This window comes from Chroicocephalus ridibundus, chromosome 3, assembly GCF_963924245.1.
Source record: "Chroicocephalus ridibundus chromosome 3, bChrRid1.1, whole genome shotgun sequence".
Classification (NCBI taxonomy): Eukaryota; Metazoa; Chordata; class Aves; order Charadriiformes; family Laridae; genus Chroicocephalus; species Chroicocephalus ridibundus.
In genome coordinates, this window is record NC_086286.1 from 107,185,715 (window position 1) to 107,204,847 (window position 19,133).

Genomic DNA, 19,133 nt, shown 5'->3' on the forward strand with positions numbered 1-19,133 from the left:
TATTTTTTTCATCGAGGAGTCTTGGACGTGCTTACACCTGGAATGCCCCACCTCATCTTGCTGCTAAAAGCGGGTTGTGCACTGTGTGCTTCCTAAACCGCATCTCTCCCGGCAAGCCACAGGCACTTAGCCTGGTTAGTGGTCTTTGAAATACAATCTAATGAGTAATGCAGTCAGAAAGGAAGAAAGTAATTTGGAAAATAACAGAGAGAAGGAGAACAGTACTTTTTAAACACTTTACTGCTGCATTTTCTTCCGCTTGGCCTTATTAATCAAGTTTAATAGCCAAAGACAGAAACAATCCACATTTTCTCAACAGTTTCAGAGTAAACCACAACACATGGAGGATTTTTTTCTGTTTGAGTGCTTACTTGAAAAAGCTACAAAAAATGGCTTACCACATCCTCACACCCACAGCAGCCTTTTTTTCGCACCCACTACAAGACATGCGTAGGCAGCGGAACTCATGGTGCCTGAGTGAGAAGTTTGCCCAGACTGCCAGGCCCCAGCTCCACGTGCAGTCACTGGAGACAAGTAATTAAGGTGTCTACTGTAAGATTGGATTCATTCGCCCTAACTAAAACATCTAGAATCCAGCCCATGTTTCAGGATTTTCAAGGCTGTGGTATATACACTGCTAACCTACAGCTGATTTGCCTTCCCAAGCAATCTTCTTCCCTACTTTGCCTGTGCCCAAAGCCAATTCTGAGTCATGGTGCGCATATTTCTTTGAGAAGGATAGTTCAAATTTCCCCCATCAGCTTGACATTTTTAATTGCATAGCATGGTACAGAATTACTAGACTGAGCATAATACACCAAGTCAATAAGCCATGTATTAAATTTTTAACCTGAGGCTTCAGAAATCCATATATTTTTGTAGGTGTGTTTCCTGGATGTGCTTTGAAGAGCAGGACACGTATAGCTTAAGGGAACTGTACAACCTTCTTTGTTTTAGACAGGCAGCCTTGTGAATGAACGGGACTTACAGCTTCGGTCCACACCTACAATAATTGTCCTGTGGTTGGGAAATGTTCCTTTTTTCAAGTATATGTGAGCATTAAATATCTCAGAGGAACAGAAATAATGACTCTACTTCATGGCTTGACTCCAAAGAGGAGACTTCTGACAACAGAGACTCTGCCCTGCATTTACAGCTGCAGAAGTGGTGCCCACATCTACTCGTTCTGTCTTAGGAGTTACCAGCAATTTGTGACACGGGGGCTGTATATAAAGATGAGATGTATTCCTCACACAAGAAATAGAGCAATCTGTGTTTTATTCCCTTGACTATCAAATTAAAAGAACGTTACTGTTTTACAGCTGGCCCCAGGCAAGGACGTGCCGCAGTAAGGACGTGTGCGGATGGGTGTGCGTGGTGTCCGCTGGAGCTGGAGCACAACTCTGCAGGCAGACTTTGCCCGGGAGGAGGATAAGGTGCATCATTTGTTCAGCCCTCTGGGGAATTAGCAAATAAAAGGGTCTGGGAGATCGCAGTCTAGCAAAGTATTCAAGTACCTGTTAAATTTTAATCAAATCAATAGCTTGTTGACTTTGGTGGCACTAATGATGTGCCTCAATTTAAGGCTGTGTTTAAGTGCTTGGCTGGATTCAGGTTTGAAATATTGCTGCCCAGTTTTGTGTATTCTAACACAGGAAAATGTGGAGAAAATGGAGAGTGATACCACCCCTAACATGAATGCTACTAAACTTGTTTTGGAAGACACAGGTAATTACCGTTCAAGGTGGAAAACTAACCATCTGTTTTGAGTAAAAACATGTTTTAAGGTTTCCTCTCCTTGCTCGCTTTAGGACATTCTGCCATTACTGTATTTTATTTGCCTTACCCACCTCCAAGTCTCTTCTGCTTGTTTTTCTTCCTTGTTTCACTGTTCTGGGAACTGCAGTTAAAAGAAAAGCAGAGCCCCTTTGAATCTGCAGCAGGCTGGATTAACTGGGACAAGCAGCCCCCCCTCCCCGGCCCTGCTGTTTGCAGCTGAGTGATAACATCAGCTGGCCCTTGTTCTTTGCCCTGTCCCATGTGTTTTCTCTTCTTCTTTTTTTTTTTTTTTAAGCTGTCACTGGCTTTGATGCCACATGCACCAGTGAACAGCAGCCACTGGTGCTTGATCTCACCACTGCACAAGAAAAGCTTTTACGCAGGCTGCAACCTGAGCTTCTGCAAACACATTTCAAAGCTCCGGCTGGTCAAGGTGCACCTCTGCTCACATTTCCTTTTATCAGAGGGCTGCAGGGGACCGTGCTGAGCGGGACTATTTACTCTCCTCTGCATGCAGCCCTGCTGGCCTGCATTATCAGGGGCAACATTTTATATTGGAGGTTGCCACCCAGTAACTAAACATGAGATAACATGAGTAGTCGTGGGTAAAAAATACTTACTCTCTGCAGAATATAGTAAGATGACACACTGTTCATTTACCCACGTGAGCAGGCAGGAGCCAAGGAGCGGAAGATTGTCTGCACCCTTGCTATCTCCCCATTTGTTTTTTAACCCTTTTTGGCAGCATAGCTGGGAATCCAACATGGATGAAAAATGAGAGTGCCAGGATCCAGGTCCCCAAAAGGATATCACAGGGTATGGTGGTAAGGCATAATAATTGATGTGGCTTGCTTACTGCCCGGTGTTATTTAAAAAGAATTTGAAAAGGAGTCTGATCTTCAGCAGAGGCTGGCACTGAATGTTACTTCTCTATCCAGAGCAGGAACGTAAGAAAGACCAAACACCATGAAAAGGCCAAAAGGAGTGGAGGAAAACCACATGTAAATATGCAGGAGGAACATGAAAGGGCTGTCAGGGCTGTTTCCTTCAGGGTTTCTTCACCGCTGTTATTGGCTGCCAAGGAGAAGTCGCTTTTGCAATGAGGTGGCTGGGACTTGGGCTGTCTCTCACGGGCAGGCTGGGGTGACGCTGCTCCTGCTTCCCCAGTGGCTGCAGAGGAGGGCAGTGAAGCTCCGTCTCAGCCTCCGCCGTAAGGCACGAGTCCAAGCCTCTGCCTCTTTTGTTGACACCCTTTATACTTAGCAAAGAAATAGAAATGTCCTTGCGACGTGTGGACATGACAGGCACTTGCTTGCTCTGGGTGTCCCTAGGGAGTTCTCATCTCGTATGCGTCCTTCTGCATTGCACCACTCTGGGGAAGATTATAGAGCTCCCTCTTGCATTGTAACCATGTTACGTAAAGCATCTGAATATGCCACCTCCTGAGAAAATGTGCCAGCTCCGACAACCTCATTCAGATATTTCAGCTATGATAATGACCCATTTAAAGTACTAATTAAAATTGGATGAGTTTCATATCTCCCCTAGCTTTAGAAAAGAAAAATCACAGGTCAAATATAAATTTCATAAATGCTTGATAAAACCTCTGCAGGAAGGAATTTGGCAGAGGGCATCGAGAGCAGGCACTTTTGAGCAAATGAAAGAACCTAAAGCAAGACTTTGAAGTCTGACCTTCAGAACGTATAATAATACACTGGATGACAAAGGTAATAAATACCACAGAGCGGGACAAAATGTATCTAATTAATCAGTTTTAGCCACGCTTTGGCATTCTTTTCAAATACGCTTAACAGAAGGATTTTCAAATTTACCATCACAGTTTTTCAGTGTTGTTAGTTCTGAAAATACTGCTTTATTTTTTCTCCATGCAAAGCAGCACATCATCAGTAATTTTATAGTCACATCCACTTCAGCAGTGTCATTTCCATGGACTCAGCAGTGGAAAGGCCTGAGAGAGCAGTGACTAGTGGTAGTCATCACTCCACTGAGAACTATGGGCCAAGCATGTTCTTCTGAACTTTATGTTAAAATCAATGGATAAGCTAATTGCACAGACACTGCCATATGAACTATAACCCCAATTTCTTCTTCTCTGTGTGGACAGACTAAAAGGTGTGCTTTCTTACTCTTGTCTTCCCAGAATCGCAGAACAGATGAGTTGGAAGGGACCTCTGGAGATGTCTAGTCTGACCCCCCCACTTCCTTACATCTCTGATGGTTATTTATACACAGCGATAAGTTCCCCCCTGAGCTTCCCCTTCTCCAGGCTGAACAGTCCCATCTGTCGTAGCCTCTTCTTGCAGGACACCTGCTTCAGTCTCTTCTTCATCCCCATGGCCCTTTGCTGGACTATCTCCAGTATGTCCCTGTCACTTTTGTACTGGGGAGCCCAGAATTGGACACAGCACTCAGATGCGGTGTCACCAGTGCTGACTAGAGGGCAGGGTCATCTCCTTTGACCTGCTGGTGACACTGCTCTTAATGCAGCTCAGGAGGTTCTTGACCTTCTTTGCTGCAATTGTGCACTGCTGGCTCATGCTCAGCTGCTTGTCCACCAGGATCCCCTGCTGTCCTTCTCTGCAGATCTGCTTTTCAGCTGGTTGGTTCCCAGAGTCTACTGGTGCATGGGGCTTTGCACTCCCCCTTATTGAACTTCATGAGATTCCTGTCAGCTCATTTCTTCAGCCCGTTCAGGTCAGGTCCCTCTGAATGGCAGCACAACCCCCTGGTGTATCAGCCACTCCTCCCAACTTCGTATTACAGAATCACTGAATCACAGAATTGTAGGGGTTGGAAGGGACCTCTGGAGATTATGTAGTCCAACCCCCTGCCAAAGCAGGGTGACCTAGAGCAGGTTGGACAGGAATGCGTCCAGGTGGGCTTTGAATGTCTCTGGAGAAGGAGACTCCACCACCTCTCTGGTTGGGCTGTTCCAGTGCTGCGCCACCCTCAGAGTAAAGAAGTTTTTCCTCATGTCGAGATGGAATTTCCTGTGTATTGTCTGCAGTCTTGTTGAGCCTTCACTCTGTCCCACAATCTAGGTCATTAGTGCAGCTAGGTCTAAGCAGCTCCATGAACAGTCTGCTCTCCTTGAAGTGCAGGCTTGTGATCTGCCGGTAAAGCCCAGGAGTGGCTGATGAGGCAAACCTTATAGGCACTGGTCACAGACTGGGAGGCATGGCTGAGGCAAGGTGAATTGCTCCATATTCCTCATTCCACGCCTGGGGTCCTGGTTCAAGGATCCAGCACAGCTGTGCAAAATGATCTTGCATAATGTGTGCCGCCAATGCGTGGCATTAAACCTTTTCCCAAAAGACACCCGTAGCAAGGCTGTTCTGGCACCCGGCCCCGTGCCCCAGGTGCTTATTTCACAAACTCTCACATGGAACAGGAACTTGCAAGGCTGGGAAAGGGTGAGACAAAGCACAGGTGGCTTCAGGAGCTTTAGATAAGGGAGTAGATGAATCTGATACCCCAAAGAGCATTACAGTGCTTATGTCAGGGACGAATACTAATATACGGAGAGCACATTTGAAATTCTGGAGGCTTTCCCTTGTGAGATGAATTCAGTCATTTTATGTAGATCTGTGTGTCCTCTGGATGAGCACCTGCTGGAGGAAAAGTGGAGGGCTGCCAAACTATGAGATGCAAAAGGCCACTTTCCACAAATAAAGTCTTGCTGGATGCTGGGATTGGCTGAGGAAGAGGATGCAGAGTGGCATCTGGTTCACTGCCCAGTCCAGAGTATATGCACCAGGCTCTGCGATTGAGAAAAGCTCTCTGAGGACACCAGAGAGCCTTTCCAAACTGAGCGCTGCAAGAGATGGACATTGAATGTTCCATTACAAGTTACAACCAACAATATCTGGATAGATGTCACAGAAGTTACTTCCCTTATACTCCCAAGTTAGAAGGTACCACGTCAAAACTTGTTAACACTAGTACTTCTGCCTGGTCTTGAGTCTCACTGCTTCTTTCTTTTCCCACTTCTTCCAAGCCACTTTCCCCAGCTGTGAAACAGTTCTTTTCTATCCTCTCTTCATATCTGAAGACAGTGAATTTCCTCCTCTAATGCCATAACAGCACACAGCAGAGTGGACACACCTTTCAGTGTTTGCCTAATGTTACTTCTTATTGAAAACACCTGCCTATGTGGAAATTAATTTCTGATTGTGTACAGTTTGCCTAAGCTGGGTTCCTGAACTGTACGTAAGCACCTGACGCTCGCTAAAGCAACCCTGCTGCAATGAGGACTTCACAGGGGCACTAGTTCTCACCAGTTTCTCACACTTCCCACAGAGGCTCTCAGAGACAGACCCGCGTGCCCTGCTGAATCACTTACCCTCTGGGGATGTCCTTGGCGCCCTGGCTGAAGTCCTCTTTGACTCCGTGTGCCATCACAACAAGATGACGTGCCTTCTACAGACCCATGTGTCACGGGGGCGGTAGTGGAAGGTGGTCTTTCCTGTCCTCAGGCTTTGAACTGTGTGGAGGAAAAAGCTTTTATTCCTTGCTGAGCTGGGTGACTTGTGCTTCTTGCAGACTCATAGAGGTACCTTTGGGGCAGGTGTGGTTTTCCTGCATGAGGAGGACCCAAGTGCAATGTGCACCTAACCTGGTGGCCCAGCAGTATGGAGTGCTGGGGTGGGGCACTCCAGTGCCATCCATGGGAGCTAAGCTGAGAGATCAGTACAGGTCATAATTTTTATGTATCTACCCATCTTTATCTAAGACATAATAGATGATGAACAGTGCAATTTGTGAATAGTCTTGCGCTCCACGTGTTGTTCAAGGCTCTGCTGTTGCTCCCAGACTTTGCAAAACTCCCCCCAAAATCACTGATCTCCTTGGAATGCCTTGTAATATATTGCTTAATTATTTTACATGCCTCCTATTAATTAGCCATGGCTGGTATGTACATGCTTGTACACTGCACTGTCTGCACCGTAACATGCACATACCTGAATATTAGATAGCGTGATTAATGGTGAGTTCTTCTTAAACATCAGCTTTGCTGGTAAAGACGTTGAGTGCAGTTATCTGGGTGACCTAAATTGCTTCAGGAGCTGGGGCTGCTACGAGAGAGTGAATAAGTGATGGCATTATGAAATCATGTTTTCTCTTGTGTAGCTAAAAATGGCTCCAGCCAAATAAGACAGGCTCTAAGTTTGCTTTGGGGTGTGGTGAACTTGTATATTTGCAGTTTCTCACAGGAAAGGATTAAAAAAATCCCTTTTCTGAAGGGTTCCTTCACTGCATTTTAGGAGGACTGGGCAAGAGCTCCATCCTCCTGCTGAAGGAAACATTTGCTGGTTGTGTTTGCCCTCTACCAATGGACGTTTTCTTAACTGTGCCATACTAAAGGGCTTACAACAACCATGACAGACCAGGTACATGCAGGCAGAGCTCATTGACTGTGCCATGAGCAATGCCTGGCAGCTCCCAACAGCCCCTGGCCAGCAGGAGCAGCACCACCACAGCGACTGCGTTGAAAGGCCAGCCTGGAAGGTGCTGGATGTTCGAAATTTTCACTGATAACAGGTGAGCACGTTTCAGGTTTACAGGAGAATTTTGTGCACCCGGGGGATAAAAAAAATAGTGACTGTTCTGGTAAGATCAGGATAAATCACCTCTTTGTTAGAAAGGAAAGGAAAACAAGATTGCTTCTAACACAGCAAGCAAGCACTGTATGGCTTTGCAGCTCGGTTTTGTACAGCTCTTGTTTTCCTTGTTTGCAGTGAATACACATACGAGGCCTTTGATTAGTTAAGCAAAGTACTGATGAGTAAAGGGAATGTTCAAAGCTTCATGTTGAGATCCTGTAGAGGGCATTCTCGAATATCCCAGCGAAGATCAAACCGAACTCCTCCAAGGCATTTAGATGCATTTCCTGTTGTGCCATGGAAATGATGATTTTTTTTTACTGTGATATGGGCACAGCAAGTCCTGCATTCCTTTAGTAAAGCAAATGGATCAGGGAAGTTGTCAGCTGAGTAACTGTGGAGTTAAAAGGCCATATTCCCATTTCACATTTCCTGCCCTAAGCAGGAAAGACTAAGGATTGGATAAACTCTCTATACTGGGAATATCATGGAGCAAATGGAGGGACAAACTGACAAGGTGCATTTATTAGTAACTATAAAAGATAAATTGTTTTTTTTGAGACAGCACCCGTTTGTGTTGCTGTGTGTTCTTAGGGTCACGGTAGCTCAATTGCAGCAAAACAGGTTGTCCTCAGAAGAGCTCTGTTAGGTAGGTCTATGGCTTATGTGACTCTAGAGAAGAGCTTTCAACATTATGTTTCCAGTATCTCAACTGATGAGTGCGTAAAGTTCATTTTGATTCATGGGACACTGAGGGAATCCCTACAATGCCAAATCCAGTATTCTGCCATCTAGTCCTAGTCATCGTTGTCCCTTACAGAGAACAAGTTTTACATTTGTTTCTATTTCTCTTGAAAAAAATCAAACTGCAGTCCTAATTCTCCTTTCACTGAAGTGATAGTGAAGTTAGAAGCCTCGGTGGCCATGGATTGTGCTGCTGCTTTTCAGAAAAAAGTTTGCCAAATTGTCAGTTTAAACCTTTCAAAATTGTTGAAACCAAATCTTTCAGTGGTTCCAGCATTTTGATCTTGTACAAAATTAAAATAAAACCCATTCATATTCAGGATCACCTGAATTTCCGTGGTAAAAATTTTCTTTTCCAAAGATGAAAATTTTATTTTCAGATAGTTCTGAGATAAAAGCTTTGATTGTCTTGCCAGTGTGATGTGTCCCATAACAATAATCCTGTGATTAGTTAGTATTTAAGGGGTATGTTAATGCTGTGAAGAGTTTATCAATTTGCCCTTTCTCTTTGGCTTATTGCCTAATTAGGAACATGACTTTGATCATCTTCCACTTCAGCAGGCTTTGGTGCTTCTGTTATGTAAACACGTGTGGAAGTGGCTATACATATCACAATGATTACTAAATCATTGTTGTCTGCAAACTCCAGGAACATTTGTGTTGTGATATTCATTTTAATTGCTAACCAGACAGTATTAATTAGGGGAAATCCATGATATTGTAATTGGTCTGTCATCTCTTCTTTCACACTGGTGAAACTCTCTTAGGAAAGTCACTGAGGAATTCTGAAAAGAAATTGCTCCTAATGGGAGAAGCACACAACTAGGTGGAAAGAGATATGATAAAGTCATGATAAAATCATCATTTAATGGTTTAGAACATTAGTCATGTTTTAAAATTATTTATGTGTCTGCCTCTCTTTCTGCCTATTCATCTATTCTTTCACAGATCCATATTGCTCTCCAAAAAGTGAATGGTATTTCTAATTCTGGAGAAGGCAAGAGTCTATATGTAACTCCGTTTTATGTTTCAGGCTATTGCTAGTATTTTTAGATTTTATTAACTTTTTATTGATTGGTAGATCAGAAATTGGATGAGGGATGCTTGTTTACAAACAGGTCCGCCACCCCCACCCCCACCAAAATAAAAGGCAATAAAAGAAGAGAGGAGAAATGTTGATGTATTTAGTAATTCTGTTGTATGCTTGTATCTCTTAGAAGAATGAATCTTTATCAAAAAGAGACTGGAAAGATTTGTCATTGTGAACTGTGCTCTTATTGATTTTTTTTTTTAAAAGCTGTGTTCAAATCCATACTGCCATTGGGTGATACATTGTACTTTCCCTCCAGCACTGCTAATACCAAAGCATTGAAAGAACAGTGAAAGCCTACCCTGAAATCTAAATATTGAGTGCATGTTGAGCCCGTATTTAAAAATATTATCTTTATAATCATGAATCCAAAACAAATTCTCAAAATTTTGAATTACCAACTACAGGAGACACATCGTCAAGAAGGCGGGGGTTCCTACCTGGCATTTCTGCAGGACTGGACTTTAGGACATGTCTGAAGTCAGCCTTTCTGAATCATATCTATTAAAAGTCCCTGCTCACTTTTGAAAAGCTCAGTTCTACACTTGTATTCAGGCAACAAAATGTAATGTCTCCTTTTTTTTTTTTTTTCAGAATTAGAGGACTTTCACAACCATCAATGCCTTTAATGAGGATTGTGGTTGAGTAATTAAGTTGCCCAACTATAGATTAAGATATCTAGCAGTATTTTGAAAACGTTGGCTGTGTTTTAACTTGTGCTTGTTTTTACTGTGGCTATCTGTCATTTCTTTCCGTCTCTTAGAATGTGAATGGCTTTTGCAGCAAATATATTTTTGGTTTGTGTTTGCGCCGCGTCAAGCAGCGTGGGCGCTTAGGGACACGGGGTTTGGGAGCACCATCCTACAGCCTTGGGTGGGATCCGAGCTGTGTGGATGCATTTCCCACAGCACAAAGCCTGGTGCAAAGTAGGCGGCTTCCCAGTTGATTCACACAGATACTGAAAGTTGTCCCAGTTAAGTGTTTTGCCCTTCACAGCTTTTAATCTTTCTCAATTTAGTCGATTTTTCTTCCTCAAAACGTGTGTGGATTTTCTAAAGCCAATAAAATAAAAATACTGATCCACTTAGTCCAGTATTTTATCTTCAAAAGTAACCAGTTCCAGAGACTTCAGAGAAAGAATTGCATTTACACCAAAGAGAAAAGAGCCCTTAGGTCTGAGGAGCTGAGGAAAGAAGCTGAAAAGCTATTAGAAAGCCACTGGTTGATTTTTATTAGACAACAATAAGAGCTATTAAAGTCGTCTAAAAAAACAAGCTATTATTATTACAAGCCTTTATTTTAGTAATAAATTAGACCATTATTCCCTCTCTGCCAATCTTCCCATGACATACCATCACGTATCTCCGGTCAAAATGTTTTTTCCACTCCTTTGATCAGCAATTCCCTTTTAAACTATCTCCTCGCAGCTCCTTCTTTGATCACCTTTGACAGATTGCTGCAGTACGGAGGACTAGTGGATTTAGAAGAGCAAGGAAAATCTCGGGATACAAAACATATTTATATGAAATACAACATAGGCCTGTCTCCAAAGCAGAAAGTCAGAATAAAAGATATATGTGCTAGTGCAAGGAAATGGCAGACGCAAGAAAAATTGGCTGGTTGTCTGTCTGGCGCTGCAATTCATCCTTTGCCTTGGGGTTTCAGCAAACAGCATCTGCGTGAACCTTGGTGGCTAGAAATCAATAATATAGATTTCATCTGCAAACAGATGCAATCTCTGCCCCTTCGTGGGAGGAGCAGCTAATACCTCCGGCAAATCCAGGGCATGACTCTCAGGTGTGCCTCGCGCAGGGCACGGGCAGCGCGCTCTGAGCTTGCACGCAGCCTTGTTTTCATCCTAAGCGCAGTGACAAGTCAAAGGGTCAGATACGAGGGGGGAAGACTGCTGGGCACGGGCGAATTTAGGAGCAAAGTGTAAAACGATGGGTTCATAAACGGTTTATGGAAATCATGTAAGACTTTAAGAAATACAAGCAGAAGAGTATAATTTCTTGGGGCGGACGGCTGGGTATATGACACCCTTGAGCTCCCAACAGGTCATAGGCTTTGTTTTAAACTATTTTCTGGATTTCTATTTCCTAGCCACTTTTATTCCAGCCTGTTGTTGTCTGCAAGTCCTTCCATTTTTTTTGTTTTGTTTATTTTTCCCTGCTTTTCCTTTACAGCACTCTTTCAGAGATGATAAATTTTCCCTTTAGCAACAGCACATGGTTTCTCCATTTTGATGGAATTTGCATTTCTCTTTGTTTCAGTTTTGCACCTGGAAATAAAGATAGCATTGCTTAATAGTCTGAGAAGATGTTACGAGAGTTCCTGGATCATTTAAGAGTGTTTCATGACAGACTTAGCTTTCATAAAAGTAGGAATAAAGTGATAGCTAGGGAGAGGACTTACACCTTTTAGAAAAAAACCATAGCTAAAAGTGAAATTGCCTTTACTTCCCTCTCTGCTGCAAACTGTACTTAAGATGTTTTATCCCAGCACATGTAAATGACAAGTTTTTGACTGTAGCACAACTGTGAAAACGGCAGACTCAAACTATTGTTCCAAAGTATCTTTCACTTAGTTACACATTAATAACTGCTGCAGTAGTTGTACATTCACATATTAAGATATTGACCAATTTTAGAGTTAAAATGAAAGCTTCCTTCTCCGTGCGTTACCACTGAAATAAACATATACAATTTTTCCGGAGAAAGTAGTGAATCTTTATATAGCACTCTAATGGCCTATAAAATATATGGCTGACTGGAATGCTAACAAATATTAAACTTTAATCTCAAGAAACTACAGAAAGTGTATGTATATATTGAAATTTTAAGATTAAGGGGGTACAGTGCCTACACTCAGTAGTGCTAGTACAGAATGTTTTGCATTAATGGTATCATAAGAGCTCTCTAAAACTCTTGTCACAGCAGTTCTGGCCCTTACCTATAACAACAACAAAAAGTTGTTACACATTGGATGCACTTTCAAACTATTTCTTCCTTCTTAAGGTTCATCTGAACAAGTAATAATTAATTATATTCAACTTTTCCGAGATTACCCATCTCCCCCCACCAAAAAAAAAACCCCACTCTGAAAATGAGCCTATTTTTGCATGTGCCAGATGCTCTGGGCATACTGCTTCCTCTGCTATGTGCTTCCTCTACTGTGTATGTGACGTTTTGCTTTGACCTGTTGTTGTTCTTCCTGGCAAAACCATATTGATTTTCATAGATTTGTAATCTTGCGGGAGAGTAAAAACATTTTTTTGGGGGGGAGGAGGGCTATTCAGTACTTTCACGAAAAACATGAACTCAACAAAATTCAAGTTTCATTATGAAATACTTTTGTTGGAAATATTTTTGTTGACCAGCCTTGCCATTTAGATACCTAGGTTTATGTACACTAATGACTCACGTGTCCTTCCCCCACTGATTCTCAACACCTTTGCTATTGTTTTCACAAACTGCTCTTTCCTCTTTCATTCTGAAAGAAATACAAAGGCGGTTGTAATCAATCCTTGCCGTGCTTTTCCTTGCCTTTCCAGCAATTGCTTCATTTTTTGGCTTGAGACACAGCTCTTTTCTGAGATAGGAGCACACCTCTTGATCTTTCAGATTTGTCTTCTGTGTTGTGCTCTACCAAAAGGATATACCAAATGTCACCACGGCTCAGTTAGCACTGCTTTAAATTGCGGGTTGAGAGTTTAAAATAACTTTAAGAAAAGAGACTGAAGGGAGCAGACAATGCAGAACTTGTTCTAGACAGCCGCACTCACGGAAGTTAATTAATATGCCAAATGTTAAGTTTATCTTTAACTAACTTGCTTATTCCTAAAGAAGTAAACACACATTTAACACTTCCTCTTGAAATTAGGGTATCACTGTGCTGCCACGTTTCCTGAGTCCCACCTAGCTTGGAGGCACCCCACCTCCTGGTCGGGTCCTGGGTCCTCCTGGTCCCAAGCCACGTTGGGACTTTCTGGCAATGCCCATGTTGGCTCTGCAGTGTTTTTGCTGGGGAACTTCAGTTTTGACAAATGTTGGGTTCACCAAACTGAAGCTTCTTCCAGTCACACCTTGGTGGGGGTTTTCAGAAAGTAGCCGCTCTGACCAAAACGTTTTATCTCAAAAAGGACTGAGAAAAATGACAGCTCCTCTCTGAAAATCCCAGTAGGCTTTATGGCTTCAGACAGATGCTGCATTTAAAACGTTACAAGTTATGAACATCAGTTGAGGGTGGGATTGCTTTTGTCTAAGCTTAACTGGGCAAAGGTTAGTAGTCTAGCCTAAACTAGTCATCTAGTCCCCCTCTGTAATCAAATATAAGTAGCTCCAGAAGTGATTCATGCCTCCTGCCCAAATCTATCTAAAGGCGGGATGAGTCACTGGCTGCAGAGGGAGCTGCGAGGGGGTTAAAGTTAGGTGAGCCGTGTTGTGCTGCTGGGTGCAGTGTGTGTTAGCCTGCCCTCCCAGGGGTGCAGTGTGTGTTAGCCTGCCCTCCCAGCGCAGCAACACGCCTCAGCTGTAAAGTACCGACTTGGGCTGCATCACCTCTCCTGCCGAGCCGCGAGGAGCACGCACCCGGACAGTCACGGCAGCTCGCAGGGCGAGTGCTGGCAGGTTCAGCTGCCGTAGCCCAGTCATGGGGCTGAACCCTGAGTACCAGCATCTGTTTGTAAAACTGGCTCTGAGATACGTCTGATAGAGAGGATTGCGACGCCGAAAGGCTGTAGTGCTTGCGAAACGTTGCACCATTTCAAATAGCTCAGGTTAATACCAAATATCTGAACACCCCTTGACTGCGGTATCACATGGTTCTTTCTGTCTGCAGGTACTACCAAGAATTAATTAATTACTTCATTATGCACACTGTGAGTCTTTGAGCCTGAAAAGCAAAGCATCATATAAAGCCAGTATCTAGTCCCTATGAATTTATTAAAATGATTCTCCTGTCAGCCATCCTGACTATTTATAATTAATCCAAACAGTCCATGTGACCTTTCACTTTATTCCTCATTAATTTTTCTTGCTTCCTCCACACAATTGTAAAACCCCATAGTCACAGCCACATCCTATTCTTTCCACAGTCTGGGAGCTTTCCAGTTCACCTCATTCCCGGTATTTTTTATTTTTTGAGAATCCTTCTTGAACTGATTTAATTTTCACCTCCTCATTCAGCTACTGGCTTTGTTCTTACTTCTGATGGATTTGTTGCTATGCAGCACAAATGCGGAATACGTACATTTATGTTTGGATATTTTGTGTTTCCGTTGCACCATCCCATTGGATTTTACTCATAACCACCCATGTTTACTTCCTGCTCTGATGGAATTTGTTTTCTTTGCTTTATGTTTCATCCTTGCTCATAGTGGCAAGGTGTAATCCTGACTGTGCAGACAGCATCAGTTTGTCACCAGCTGTGTCTCTGAGGTTAGTCACAACAAACAGAAGCACTAGGGGAGGCTGGGAAGGCCACAGGAAACAAATATCATGGGGTTTTTAATAATGGGAGTACTTGTACCGGGCAATGTTTATGTTTTGCAGTCATGCTCAGGGCCTTATCATTCTACATACTATATGCCTACAACAAAACACAGGACTTACCCATGACCAGACACGCCACATACCCTGAGCTCCTCACGGCACTCCTGCCTCCTCCACTGAACCATGAACTTGGATGAAGACCAGGGTTGAAGCAAAAGTAAAGTGGAAAACTGATGTCATTCTGCCTCTTGTCCAGATTCAATACCTGAGCAGTCCTAAATGTTTGGACTACCTGAAAAGAGGTTGTAGAGGCTAGGAGGTTGTAGGGGTCAGTCTCTTCTCCCAAGTAACAGGCGATAGGACAAAAGGAAATGGCCTCAAGTTGTGTCAGGGGAGGTTTAGACTGGATATTAGGAGAAATTTTTACACTGAAAGGGTGATCACGCATTGGAACAGGCTGCCCAGGGAAGTGGTTGAGTCACCATCCCTGGAGGTATTTAAAAGGCGGGTAGACATGGAGCTTAGAGATATGGTTTAGTGGTTAGGTTGATGGTTGGACTAGATGATCTGAAAGGTCCCTTCCAACCTAGGCAATTCTATGATTCTATGATTCTATGATCTGGATCATAACTTTGTTTATAGAACCATGAAATGGTTTTATTTGAAAAGATATATACCTAGATATACCTTGAAAAGCTATATACGTGGAAGAATGCTGAGTAAAATCAATAAAGAACAAGCACAGGAGTCCTTGGTCAGCGTTTGCTTTAATTTTGGAATGAGCTAAATCATTTTAAGCTGGACTCGAGATGGAAATCAAGAGGGACTTTTTATGAGGGAGTGTAGTAATTGGATGAGGGGTAACGGTTTTAAACTGAAGGAGGGTAGATTTAGATTAGATATTAGGAAGAAATTCTTTACTGCGAGGGTGGTGAGACACTGGAACAGGTTGCCCAGAGAAGCTGTGGATGCCCCATCCCTGGAAGTGTTCAAGGCCAGGCTGGATGGGGCTTTGAGCAGCCTGGTCTAGTGGGAGGTGTCCTGCCCATGGCAGGGGGCTTGAAAATAGGTGATCTTTAAGGTCCCTTCCAACCCAAACCACTCTATGATTCTATGAAATATATATTTGTGGTCTATTTAGAAGGACAAATACAGGACTGTTTGAAATGGCAGAGCATTCACTGAGATGAAAAGAAACCCTGTCCTGTTCCTTTAACTTACTGGTATGTATTTTACTTACTCAGTAGGCATTGGCCTTGAAGCTGATGCAGCTGCTGTTGAGAGGATGAGCTCTAGCGAGTGGTTTTAGAGTCCAGGTCAACTACCCCTCTTCCTAGCAGGCCTCTTTTCACGGCAGTCCTCACTCCATCAGCTCCTGCCGCGTGGACAATAACTTGAGAAGACGCCCAGGGAAGCACCAAATTGCTAAAGCAGGACCGGAGGTGGCCAGGGGTTTTTACCTCAGAGGCTGGATCTGCAGCTGACAGGTGGCCACTAGCTCACCTGCAAGGCCATCGCATTTGATAGCAGGGTTCTCATTCCTTGGCCACATCACAGCTAAATCAACGTTTCAGAGTTTCAAAGCTTTTCAGTTGTCTCTGTTTAGCTGAGACCTGTGACAAGTTGACTTGAACTGAACAGAGAGAGGATTGCTGAAGTACAATTGTGCACATGGAGGTTTGCCACGTTTCTGAATCAATTTCAATTTACAATTAAAGTAATATAGATTTAAATGAATACTTGAAATTAAAACAACAGTTTCCTGTGCCTCCCAATTGCAGGCAGAATCTGAGTTTTATTCTGTGAGGAATCACCCTTTTTGCCACGTACTATCCCAAATCTTGCCAGCTCTGCTAAACCATTTACAGTTAGATAAACTGTAAATGCATTTCTTAGGGTACTCTGAAGAGAGTGGGCTGGTAACTCTGGAAGCCCTTTTTCATGTTTGGTTTATTTGAATCTATGGGTAAGTATTCAGTGTGTGGGATTTACGTTACGGCCATGACAAAAGAAAGACAGAAAATACATCAAATTATCTGACTTTGGGCACTAAACATTCCCCCAAATTATTTTTCCTTGTTTCCTTGAATTTTGCAGGACGCATTTTTTTTTATTGCAGCAAACTAATTTTTTTCCATTAAAAATCTGCCACATTTTCTTATGCACTGTGGATTAATCAGCAGAGTTAGATTTTTATATACTCCAGCATTTGTACAAATGTTTTACATATGAGGATTGTTGCTAATAGTGGCCTCTGTCCTCAAGTAAGACAAGATGCTAACAGAATACAATCCACACTGATTTATTTTGTAAATATTTGAACATCAGGAGAAAGTATGTGTGATAGTTTGAGATCAGGCATGGGGAGCTGTAAATGGAGATTTTAGACAAAGTGGCCATGGTAGAAAACCATCCTGTTGGACAACACATGATGAGGCTTTGTATCAGCGGGCAGGAAAAGTCTTCTTACCATCCCATCACTATGTTTCCTCAATGGTTTTTGAGCAATATAAGGTGATCTATGAATGTCTCATGCTCTGGAGGAATGAGATGGTCCTTCTCCCCACAACTGTAGGGTAGTAAAGTTATATGATCTAAATAACTTAAAAGTCAAGAAAATTAGAGCCTCCAGATTATGAGTCTGTTTAGGAAGGTTACATCTCAGGCTCATTTTCATATATTACATGTTTTTCGGACTCTATAGTAATTGGCATCAAGAAATTGAATCCTTTTCTATAACAGGGAGAAAGAACGGAGACCTGTTCTTGCTGCCACCACAGCAGACGGAGGCAGCTCTGGGGGAGCTCTTCCTAAATCCAGTAGATGCCTGGAGAGGCACCTCAGCTTGTGTTTGCGGGTGAACACAATAGACTACATCACCATTTGATGTTGATTGACTTTTGTGTGTGATGAACTGATTTTTAAATTTACTTTCTTGCAGGAAATAAATGTTGAGTGAGAGCTGGTCCTCAAGAAATGAGGGGCGAGCTGCATCGTTCCAACAAGTTCAAGAGATACTTCGCTGTGCTGGGTCCCACACAGAACTGCTTCAGGTGTGTTTCGTTTTTCAGTTGTGTTCCTGCAAAGCTTACCCAATTTGCTTTGACTGGCCTGATGTTCTTTTCATTTGGCCACACTGAAGTTCCTAGAAGGTTTAAATAGTTCACCTTGAAAAGATTTGTGATTTGGAATTTGATTTTGTGGTAGCTGTGCTCAGAGCTCTTTGCAGACAAATAAAAGCATCATAGCACAATTCTGAGAAACTTACCATCTAGAAGAGCTAAAAACAAGCCAAGGATGACGTTACAAACAGGTATCAAAGAGGAAAACAATAAAAAATGATACGCCAACTTCATAGAATCATAGAATGGTTTGGATCGGAGGAGATCTTTAAAGGTCATGGAGTCCAACCCCCTGCAATGAGCAGGGACATCTTCAACTAGATCAGGTTGCTCAGAGCCGCGTCTGAGCTTGAATGCTTCCAGGGATGGTGCACCTCTCTGGGCAACCTGTGCCAGTGTTTCACCACCCTCAGCGTAAAAAATTTCTTCCTTATATCTAGTCTGAAGTTATGCAGGAAGAGTCTGAAGTTATACGTAAAAAAGAACCGGAGAGTTGATGTCTAATCTGGTAAGCCTCTGCTTAACTATGCAACTCATTCATTTCTTGACTGACTGCACGTTTAGATTTTAGTTTCCTTGGGGTAGGGACAGATAAAGATTGAGCAGGATGTTGAACCTAACTAGAAACATTACTCAGAAAGAAAAACTGTACAAAAATGAGGATAGAATAATGCCTTGTGTAACATGACTGGCACACGGATGAGGTCATTGGGAATGTAAACACAGAAAGGGACCGTCAGAGAGGGCGTAAGATGAGCAATTCAAACTGATGAATAACTGTGGAAGTGGCTAAGACTTCCTACTCGCAGTGATGTAAGAAGAGGTTGGGTTGACAGGAAGGAGTAAGAGCAGCATTCCCCTCAGCACTCTTTGTGCATGAGTCTGACTCTGGGCTCTGGCCGGTTCGGCACGCTGTCTTATGTTGATCACCACCTGGTGAATAATCACGTGTTTTTGTGGGTAACTGTCGATGATTGCTACCCTTGCTACAGCCTATGACAAAGAAGATAAAATTGGTGCTCCTGTGGGGCTCTTGAAACCCAAACAACCAAAGCTCTTAGATCTTTTCAATATGAATTGCCGAGGCAACCCAACTCCCCTACAAAGGTGCAAACTAGTTTTAGAGGATTTATTGTTGTTTCAGGAGCTAGACTGATTTCTGGAAATGGAGATATGTAACTCACTTTGATCTGGAGGTTGTTCTTCTCTGATAGCGTTTGTTTTTCTGGTATATCACCAGTCTTACTGGCAAGTGTAAACAATCAAAATTCTCAACGCCTTT

At 42.9% G+C, this 19,133-nt stretch overlaps 1 long non-coding RNA gene across 1 annotated transcript in view; it reads left to right on the plus strand.

Moving 5' to 3' along the window:
• Positions 1-17,754, plus strand: part of LOC134513933 (uncharacterized) — a 95,393-nt gene extending 77,639 nt beyond the window's left edge. The window contains exon 3 of the long non-coding RNA XR_010070550.1: positions 17,671-17,754. This is a non-coding gene — a long non-coding RNA (uncharacterized LOC134513933). The remainder of the gene's footprint in view (positions 1-17,670) is intronic.
• Positions 17,755-19,133: the final 1,379 nt, after the last annotated feature.